The following is a 10,977-nucleotide window of genomic DNA, read 5'->3' on the forward strand; positions in this document are numbered from 1 at the left end:
AAGGATCCGTTCAACTGGAAAGATATTGATAAGTCATCGGGATTTTCTATTAACTTTTTTATTATGATCCCACTACCCTCACAAAATATAAATGTATTTTTAAGAATATGTGGCAGTTTTTGCTTCGGGTGGAAAAATGTGAGTTCTTGGAAATTGGTTTTTGCGTATTTAAATTCTTTTCTTATCGATTTCCATTATAAAGACAATGTTGCCTACCATACTAAAAGAGCTTTCAATCTATTTACTACGCTATTATTGGAGAATTAGTCCAAATGAGACGTATTATATAATTATAAAAAAACAATATTTATATAGCTTTTATTATTTCATTATTGACAAAAAAATTAATCCATTATATATTATTACATTCTCTTCTTGAGTTGGCTTCATTGTTTGTTCATGAGTAAATCCGCAATTACACAACTTTGATCTGATTCTGAAACACTTAAAACCTTTTATTTTACTTCAGAAGCTCAATTAAACCACAATTAATAATTAAAATAAACATTGCTTAAATACATAATATTGAGGCTTCATATTAAGCATTTTACATTTGACACTCAATACACAGGGTACTCCTCATAAGAATCCTCACAGAGCAGATGAATAAGAGAGATCCCTTATTCTTCTACAGTTTCCTTAACAACAATCCAACGCCAATAACATATTCACTTGTTAGCCTATTGAGAATTTTCCACTCACTTAAAATAAAAATTATTACAATTTAATTACTAGACGAATTGAATTACAAATTGCCAAATTTGATGTATACGGATTTTTTTGTAACATTTTTAGAAACATGTATTTGGAAAATTGGAAGAGTAGAAAAAGTCTAAGAATTGAATTATCTATTGTATAAAAATTCAAGTTTTCAAATCAACTGACAGAAAAAGAACTTTTGTGAAATTTTATGGCTAGGTTACCCCTAATTAACCCCTCAGAATGTTTCAATCGCCTTCTACTTACTATTATTTAATACTCTTGACCCTCTCCTACAGTGTACAGAGGTATTTTTGAGTTAAAGGGTTACAAAGATATTAATTTTTTCATAATTTTGCCCCAAATTTCCATATTTTGGGCTCCCCTATGCGCTTCTATTCTATGTAAATTTAATTCATTTTCTTTTAACTACGAAAATGAAACAAAGGGGAAATCATAATTTTTATTTAGGATGCGCCTTAAAGTACATTTATCACATGATATTTCAGTTTGGATATGAGATTAATTTCTTGTACAATAATTCTGTTTGTACTAGGACCATAATCATACTTTTCAATAAGACAAAATCATCATTAAATTTTCTCACTATGTAATTCAATTTGTTCAACGATCATATTGAAAGAAAACAAGTTTTGAAATTAATTTTTATGTGGTGTTTTTTTCAAAATAATTATTAAATCTATGATTATCAATATAATTTCAATATTTTAACATGTTTTACCGGTTAGGCTTCGTCTACTTTTAAACAGTTATAAACGAAGTACAGCTACAGGGTCCATGAAATATGAGAGGAATTGATGAAATATGTACTTTGAACTGTATCTGCAAGAGTTTTGTCATTTTAAAATAGAATTAAGTCAGTTTCATTCACTTGGTTCAACTTGGATACTACGCGAATCACAATAGTCAATTTTTCTTCTTATTAACGACTGCAACAATTTTGAGATCAAATAATTTAATACAAAAAAAAAGTAATTTAATATCTTTCATTTTTTTTTATCTCATAGATTCTCGAATAAACCTGACATTAAGCAATATTTTTGGAATTGTTTGATTTTCTTCTAACCTCCGGAGGGTTAATAATGAAAGACAAAAAGTTTTGAAGACTCAAGATCCCCATAATCAATCAATTGCAAAAATGCAACATAATTGCAAAATAGATAGAAATATTTTTCATATCTGTGATCAAGTTTTCCAATGCACTCCCATTAGCAGCTACTGTATTCAGATAGACGTTTACGTTGTTTTGAAGATATTCGTCGGTTTGGAAAGCATTATCCTCCCAACCACGTTTTCAATCAGAGCTGTACGACAGATGTTTGTTTTTAATGGATCTCCGTAAACGTCAAAAAGTTTCGAAATAAAAATTCACAATACAATAACGATGGCAAGCTTGCATGGCGGTAGTACAACACAGACTGACGTATTTATGTTGGAGTGAATAATGTGCTAGTTCTGAAGTTGCCTATAATGATTCTCCACTTTCTGGTGGTCGTCTAGTTGATATAAAATCGGCATAACTTTCGCGTATATCGCCAATAAAAAAATACCTCAAAAATCATTATGTTTAAACGTAATACATTATCTTAGCATTTGAAAAGTCTTATACCAAAAGAACATAATAAACTTGAAAATTTCTTTTATTATAGCGGAGGCTCCTTGTCCAAATGGATTTTTACTTCTAAGAATAGAAACAAATTTGACAATCGTAATTGAGTTGTTTGGACAATACACAGCAGATCATGTCAATCAATATTCTTTATGAAACGATTCTTGGAAAATTCTAGGAACATGAAATAGGAATCATCACTGAATTGTTAATAAGCTTATCTGCAAGTCAATTTAGTTATTGCAAAGTTATGGATCCTTTCAAAAGTAATATAAAAATTTAGAAATATAAACTTATGCAGTCAAGGAAGGACGTGAATTCGACTGAATTAATTACCTGTCTTAGGATTCCAGAAAGGTCATTTTAAATTCATTGGTAAATTCGACCAAAAAGGGTCACCGGTTGGGTTAAGTTAGTTTAGGTTAGGTTTATATCATTTATTATGTACTTATTTCACAATGTTTAGTTTTTTCTTCCATTATTTTTGAACTTTTCTAATTTTATTGCATTTTTTATGAATTTGTACATTTTTCTAAGTTACATATACCTACCTATCTGAAAATTGTATACTTCAATTTTCTTCACTCAATTGAAATATCTCCTTAATATTCAATTCAGTTTTTAGCGGTCTAGAATCTGACCGAGTTTACATCCCATATTTTTCTGGCCGAATTTACCTGCTATCTGGCCGAAATTACTAATGCACATACTAAAAAGTATCGTTTTTTAATACATTTCTTTGGAAATTATGTACAGCCAGCTTACATCCATACAAATATATTTTTAATAGTTATTCTGGAAAGTTTTTTCTCTCCATGAAGCATCAATAGATAAATTTTGAAATATATTCCAAGCTTTCGAATAACTATGTATTTATCATAGGGCACTGAAAATATGTTTCATTTTATAGATTGCATTTTCTTTTCAAATTGAAATTTAAAATTAGTTTCCATTGAGTCGTAATGAATAATATTTTTATACAATATACATATTTCTACAGCCTATTTGACCATATATTTTATTGCCAATTCCCACAACAATCACATAGTTTGCATAGCAAATAAAATTTGGCTTCACATTTTCCATGCTCATATTTTTTAAGGTTAAGTAGTTTCTGTTCAATAATTCGACAGAAGCTATAGATTCATGATAATAAATTAAAGGAAATATTTATTATATTTGCTTTGAAATAATGGACTTATCACCTATACAAATAGTCAACGTTGTAAAAAATGACTACTATAATTAAACAAGGAAAACATCTGCTTCTACTATATACAATGTAGTAAATTTTTGTTCATTTCAATTTTTTCCTTATGTAAATAACACGATGTTCGACAGCACGCAGTTCAATTAGAAATGTTTGATTGTGTTTTGGTACCTCCTATAAATATTTTCAATAAATAATTACAATTTATGATAATTTTCTTCAGAATGTCTATTTATGGCGAACACTTTCCTTGGTACATACACCGATCTGAAAATCGGCGGGTGTAATTTGGGAGCTAACCATCCTTCTTTACCTGTCTGACCAAGAAGGGTAGATAATCCCACATGTATTTTCGGCGCTAAGAAGTGCAGGTAGGTCGAGTCATAAAATAACCCAATAGAGGGAAAGTTGATAGATTTTTAAGTAGGTTAGGTTAGGTTAGGTTAGGTTATGTAAATCTCTTATTTTATATGTAATATGTACTTAAGTACTAAATAAAAATATAAAGAAATATAAAATTCACTTTATTCTGTAGAGTGTTACAAAAATGTTGTGAGGAAACTTTATTAAGGGCAGATTTTTCATTTGAAATAAAGTGCAAAGTAGCCCCCTCTAACGGTAAATTTTTTCAGACCTTAAGTGATAATAGGTCATTTCTCTTATAGGAAAATCTAAAAATACAAAAATATATCTTATTATAAATGTCGGTGATTTAATAAATAACTGTATTTCATAAATCATATACTTCAGTCGATTAGCGCCCAAAATACACATAGGATTAAAATGACCCTTCGGTCTTGGCGCCTAGTTTACATGTTGTAAAAAGTACATTAATCCTTTAGCGCCCAAATTACATCCGCTCCTGAAAATCTACTTATCTGCTATGTTTAGATTGTACAAGCTATCCCTGTAACAGTTAACCATTGGGCATGAGCCGTCGTTGGCCTTCAGATAGTAGTGTAAAATTATTTATTCCGTCAAACATACTACATGGACATACGTAAACAAAAACTAGTACATGAAAAATTCATAATGTTCGAATGTATAATATATAAAATATACTTAAATATAGGTTCCGATTTTGCAACTTTAAACGCCTAAAAACGAGCGGTCGTTATCTACTCACTCCCGAATTTCGTGCATCGAGTTCCGGAACACCTTGTATAATATCCCTTAACGGTAGGTATAACCAATTGTATTGTTAATAATTACTTTAGCTGTATCAAAGTTGGCTTTCGGTTGTATCCAATTTAGTTAAATTATTCAACTTTACAAAAAATGAACAATTCATCATATTATCATATAGAAACATTTTTTCAGTATCCTTTTACCCAATTAACATGTCCCTTTGCTTTATCTAGACATAAATTATATCAAAACTCTCGGATAGAATATTGAAACTCATCTTATTAAGTTTTGAAGCAGATAATTATAAAAACAAAATGCTACATAAAGAGATATTAAGGCCGCTTGACATGATGCAAGACAACGTGCAATGCAATGAAAGACGCATTTCTTTATCAAAAACATGCACAGATGATATTCAGCTAATTGTTTGAGTTTCTAATCTGCTGATATTACGTGTCCCGACAATGTTTTCTTAGTTAGCTTATGTTTCATTTTCATTTTGAGTTTTTCAAATGGTTCTTCATCCATTCTCGAATAATTTCTGTGTGTTTCCTCATCTAATTCCAGAGCCTATCCATCTACCATCGCCTAGGTGCTATTTATGGCATTGAGACTGAAAAAATAAGACAGCAGAAGATATAATTATTGCGAGTGATGCACTTTTTCTTATACATTTTACTTAGATTGGTTGTTTTCATTTTTAAGCCGATCACAAAATATTGAATAAAATTTGAGATAAGGAAATTGTTTATTTTTTCTTATGGAATTTCGATTAATGGTAATCATGACGTGATGGCAAAGGACTTGCATAATCTCAAGTAATGTGCAATATTCGTCCGTTGAATTTATCTTGCTTACAATTTTTCACACATTGTCTTGCATAATGTCAAGCGGCCTTTAGGAAAGTGACTGACATATTTACTGCAATATTTGTCTAAATTATTGACGCCTCTTCCATTTCCATCCAGGAGACCATACTAAAATCTCACAAGCAACAATATCTCATGTGTTCGAATTACATCTTGAAAAATATTCTCTTTAAAAGCCATTTAGCTTTATGTTCACATTTAATACTACCACTCTTTTTCTTTTCCTTCTTATATTATGTGACTGTGAATAAGCCAGCCCTTTGGGTGCTTTCGCTTTGATTCGCGTATGCCATTCATAAAAAAAGGGGTCCGTTAAATGAAATAGTTGAACAAAGACATCAAAAGAAAATATGGGTCATGCACATGGTATTAAACTCACAGATGTTGATTGAGATTTGGATCAAACATTGATGAAGATAAGTAGTGATTTGTTAGCACAAATTGACATTTCGGATCGTTCGAGAAAAGAACAAATTTTTGGTTCGAATGTTTTTCAAATTACAGACAAATTTAGATTATTATGATATTATTATATATTTTACTAATTTATTTTTCAATTGAGTACCGACTTATAATCCAAATTTAATACATATAGTTTTTTTATAGTTATTCGTCTTAAGGTAGATTTAAATTTATTAAACATCAAAATCAAGCTCTACACTATTCTATAATTTGACATGAACATTTTTTAAATAATTTCGGTAATTATCTAAAAATCATCCCCCCTATCGATTTGGGGTTGTGGTGGGTGTTAGAGGGAGGTAATTACAATATATGGAAGGTCATTGTTTTTAAGTTAGGTTAGGTAAGGTTATGTTAGGTTAGGTTCTACTCAAGAACACTATTTATACAACATCTTTCCGCGCTCTTTTAATATATGTTCCGTATACACACTAACCCATTTCACTAAATTAATAAATAATTAGAAACAATTGATTATTTCGCAATTATTTGGAGTGGTCCGTATACTAACTGGTCATCAGCTTAAATAACACTTGGTAGTTGCCTTAAAGTATACTTTTGGTTATTTTTAGTCGTCTGTTTTGCCTGAACCCTGCTTGATACTCTCCAATAATATCCAAATGCCAATCTTTTTTCTCAAACATCCAATAGTGAAATGCTCTTTCCCACAGATAATCAGATAATTAGGTCACCTGTTTTATGTATATGAGAGATGAGTGCTCTATTTCATTCGCTTGGTACCCTCTTGATTCCATATTTATTGTATTGTGTGATATTTGTTAGTAGGTAGTCGTCTCCCCATTTCAGGAAGTGTGCCGGTATATTATTCTCCCCGGGAAATTTAATGGTGTGGAGTTTTTGATTTCTTCATAGATTATCTGCTTACCCGTCCTCATATAAGTTGTGCTATAGAAAAATTTGTATAACTGTACAAATATGGAAATAATATTAAATAATCACATAGACCAAATGAGATATCCTATTTTTTGTACCGACTTTATGGAGTAGCTAGCTCGATCACCCGATTCAAATCCTCTAGATTTCTGAGGTCGTTTAAGATCAAAAGTATTCGCAACACTATCTCAATATTAAGAAGAGGGTTAAGGGTCATTTTGAAAAATACATAATTAAAATTCTTTTCCCCGTATTAATTTTTTTTCAAATCTAAAATGATTGAGACAGCTATTGGGATACATGTATGTATAAATTTAATAAAAATTTTCGGCCGACTTTAAATATCTTGTGTTACTAGACCCTCTCTTATAATATAAATTTCTTAAGGGTGCGACTATGTAAGGAGAAAAGTGATATATTTAATATAAATTAAATATGTCGATGTATTTAAACACTTTGTAGAAAATTATTACCTCCGCAGTTGTTTAAGGTGGGTACTATTCATTGGGACACCGTGTAATGATCATTAACGACCCTCTCATTCATATATGTAAATTTAATGGGTAACAACCATGTTCTTCCTGCGCCTACATACTTGAATAATATTGGATTATTCATTGGACGATGTAATTAATCTATTGTTCTTCTGTAAGTCTTGTTTATAGCCGAATATTCTCCATAGGAATGTTCGTAAATTTTTCATTAAATAGATCTTTCCTCTTTGGCTAAATATATATCTAGCCTTTTGTTATTTTAGATGTTACACAAACAACCCTTTCACATCGAGCTCTTATTTATGAATGTTAATAAAACGTCTAACAGGCAAGCAGAGCTTTTATAGGTTTACTTTCTAGATGTATGTTGGGTTTAACGCTAATAAAACTTATTTATATTGTATTCCAGTTGGTTTTATTATAAAATTTCATTAGTTTCAATTAGGTTAATAGTAGTCTGAATTTAATATTTTGTACGTACTCGTATATCACTTGGAAGAAATTTTCCCTATTTGCCAAGATTCCGAGATTTGATATTGTTGAATGATCATTTTTAAATTTATTTTTATAGGGTGTGTGCTAAAAAATATCAATTTTGTTTTCTCGACCAAATACAAGATGATAACAAGTAATAGAAACTTGGTTTTGTAGATTCCAATTAGTTTAGGCGAAATTAGTTCACATTCATTCCTATTTTCTGCTTTTAGTTCATCAATTTAGAGATTTGAGGAGCTTGGTGTCCTGAGTATTCCTTCCTTATTCATTTTTGGATCCGTTTACCTAATTTGTAAGTCAGAAAGGTCGTTGCACGGCTATCCACTTAGGAACCCACGTTCAGAATTAGTTGAGGGCTCAATATTTTACAATGCAAAAAAATGCACAATCACTTGCCAATTAGGCTATAAACGATTTCTATTCTAGTAATAATATTTAATTCCGGGCATGCTGCATACTGGTTTAATTTTTGCTATAGACTTTTTGATGATAAAACATTTCTCTCTTTGAATAGTGCCCTCTCATATATCTATCATTCTCGCATCGGGATATACACGTACATTTCTTTTCGAAACGTTAGAGTGTACGAGGTTAAGTAAACAGTTGCGGTAGAATTATTCTTGTAAAAGTTTTTAATATCGGTGTGTTGAATACGGCCTCATCTCATAAAATATAGATTCTCATCTAATCAGTATAGAGTTTGAATAACCTCAAAATTGAACATAAACGTATATTGATCAGAAATTGTTATCTATATCAATGTTATTCATACCTAGTTGATCTACAATTTGTTCACAAAACTGTATTCTTCTATCAGGATCATCTTCCAATTCTTGGATAATATTTATATGTATTTTATGTAGTGAATTGAACATCTGCTTGGTGGAGATATAAGAATTTTCTTGAACAGAAAGTACTTCTTTCATATCAGAAAAAGTTAATAGTCACAAATATAAGCTGCGCTTGTCACATTTTAGTCTGAATCTTAATTAACTAATTCCTTAAAAATTCAGTTAATTGCTCTAAAACCAATCTCTGTTAGTGTTTTGATCTTACGATTCTTATATACTGAAAAAATAATTGGAAAATTAAACCAAATAATTTTCCAGTTTTTGTGAGCATTAGACTAGATAAAATTCTACGGTGATGAGTAAGAAAAGAATTTTATCTAAAATTTGATTCAAAATATTGAAGGTAAAAACATAGTATTGTGCAATGTAATTTTTGTAAAATGGAATAGTAGAATAGATTGTCTAAAATTTACAAATTCATTTTAGAAAAGAAAGAAGTTAAATCGGTTTCCGAAACCGAATCAAAAAATTTAAATTTAAGTACGGTCAATAGATCCGAAGAATTCAACTAGAAGTTTGTTTCTTATTACACTTTGCTTCTGCCTGCTTATATTAAGTAGACTTCCATTAAAACGATCACAGTCTAGAGTAATTTACAAATTGTTCTATAAAATCATTGTATACTTGAATTATTCAAATTCATTGATCCTTTGAAGTAGATACTTTACCAATACCACAAAATATGATGTCTGGTATTTCTGTGTCAATCACTATATTCGGACAAGACCGACTTTGATATTTATGGAATATTAGGAGCATGTCGATGTTAGACAAGCTGATGACTGAGCTGGAGTCCACTATATACTCAATAGCTGATTCCCTCTCCAATTTATTCTGGTTATTTCAACTCTGCTTTTTGTGCAAAATCTTCATCTTCTCCAATTTATTACCACGTTGCTTCTCTTACATAGATAATAGAATATTAATGATCTAAATATATGAAAGAACATGTCCTGACTGTCTAATCGTATAGTGTAAGCTATTGAAACTACAATCATAATATTTGGAGAAATTTGAAGGTCTTGAATAGAGTAAGAAAATTTGTAAGAAAGTCCTCAAGTATAATCTTAAACTTATGTATTGAGACTAAAAATTGAAAAATAATGCACAGTTAGTTATATTAGGATGTTCCATAATTTCAAACCCAAGAGGTGAAAAGGGGATAGAGTTATGTACATTCTTCAATTTTATTTTGTTGATTTGTTGGTCGTTGAACTCTGATTTTATTCTACTTCATAGTTTCGACTTTATCCCTTAAGGGATATGAAAAACTTACAATTATAATTAAGTACATATACCTTTTTAGTCCACTATTTAGCCGTTTTCCATCATTATTAGAGATTAATACTTTGAAAATAGTTAAAATAAATTAACAATGGGCAAACAGAAATAAATAGTAAACACGTTAGAATAAAACCCTCTCTGTTTGTCGGACATTTATTCACATAAACACATTCGATTGATATTATTGTTGATATAATCTTGAACATTCTGTAAAGCTGGATCTTTCATTTATTGTAATGTTATTTTTGTACTTGTACTCTACTCGTTTTTCTACAGCAGTTTCCATTCTTCTCTGACATCTTATTTCTCGTTTTCTCCTGCCATTCTAATTTCTTCTGTCCAGCTCCTTTTCGATCTTTCTTTCTTTCTTGTTTTTGTGAGTTCGTGCGTTCGAGTTATTCCTTATTTTGTACTAGCACGTTTTATTCTTCTCCTTTATATATTTCTGTATTTATTTTTTGGCTAGAAAATCTTCTTACTCTGGCTTATCTCTTGTTTCAGTCTTTCAATTGATGTTAGTGTCTTGCAAAGCTATTTTTACTTTTGTCCTGCTCCTTTTTTGATTCTTCTATGTGTTTTCTCCTTAATCAAAGAACTGTAACGATTATATAATTCGTGATAAAATTAGCCAATAGAAATTAACAATTTAGTGTAGCTGGCGATATTTTTCGATGATTTCAACTATATATTATGTTGCGGTAGAAACAATCTTTTAAGTTACTATAAAATTCAGAAAATGTCTCAAAATTATTCATTATATATTTCACTCATTATTCGAAGTAATCCTTGAAGCTAAGTTACTTGTCAGCAGCGTATATTGGTAATCTTTCGCTGCGACCGACGAATAGAGCGAAGACAGCTCTAAAATACCGCATCGATTAGCGCATGCTATAACCTAAGTGTGAAGGCAGTACATCTTATACATCTTACTATTTCTTATGTAAATACACAAATGATTTGG

At 30.3% G+C, this 10,977-nt stretch overlaps 1 long non-coding RNA gene across 1 annotated transcript in view; it reads right to left on the reverse strand.

The window, feature by feature from the left end:
* Nucleotides 1-400: 400 nt before the first annotated feature.
* The window catches only part of LOC130899362 (uncharacterized), a 45,976-nt gene continuing 35,399 nt past the window's right edge, over nt 401-10,977 (reverse strand). Inside the window, exon 3 of the long non-coding RNA XR_009060018.1 lies at nt 401-444. This is a non-coding gene — a long non-coding RNA (uncharacterized LOC130899362). The remainder of the gene's footprint in view (nt 445-10,977) is intronic.

This window comes from Diorhabda carinulata, chromosome 11 (genome assembly GCF_026250575.1).
Source record: "Diorhabda carinulata isolate Delta chromosome 11, icDioCari1.1, whole genome shotgun sequence".
Taxonomy (NCBI): domain Eukaryota; kingdom Metazoa; phylum Arthropoda; class Insecta; order Coleoptera; family Chrysomelidae; genus Diorhabda; species Diorhabda carinulata.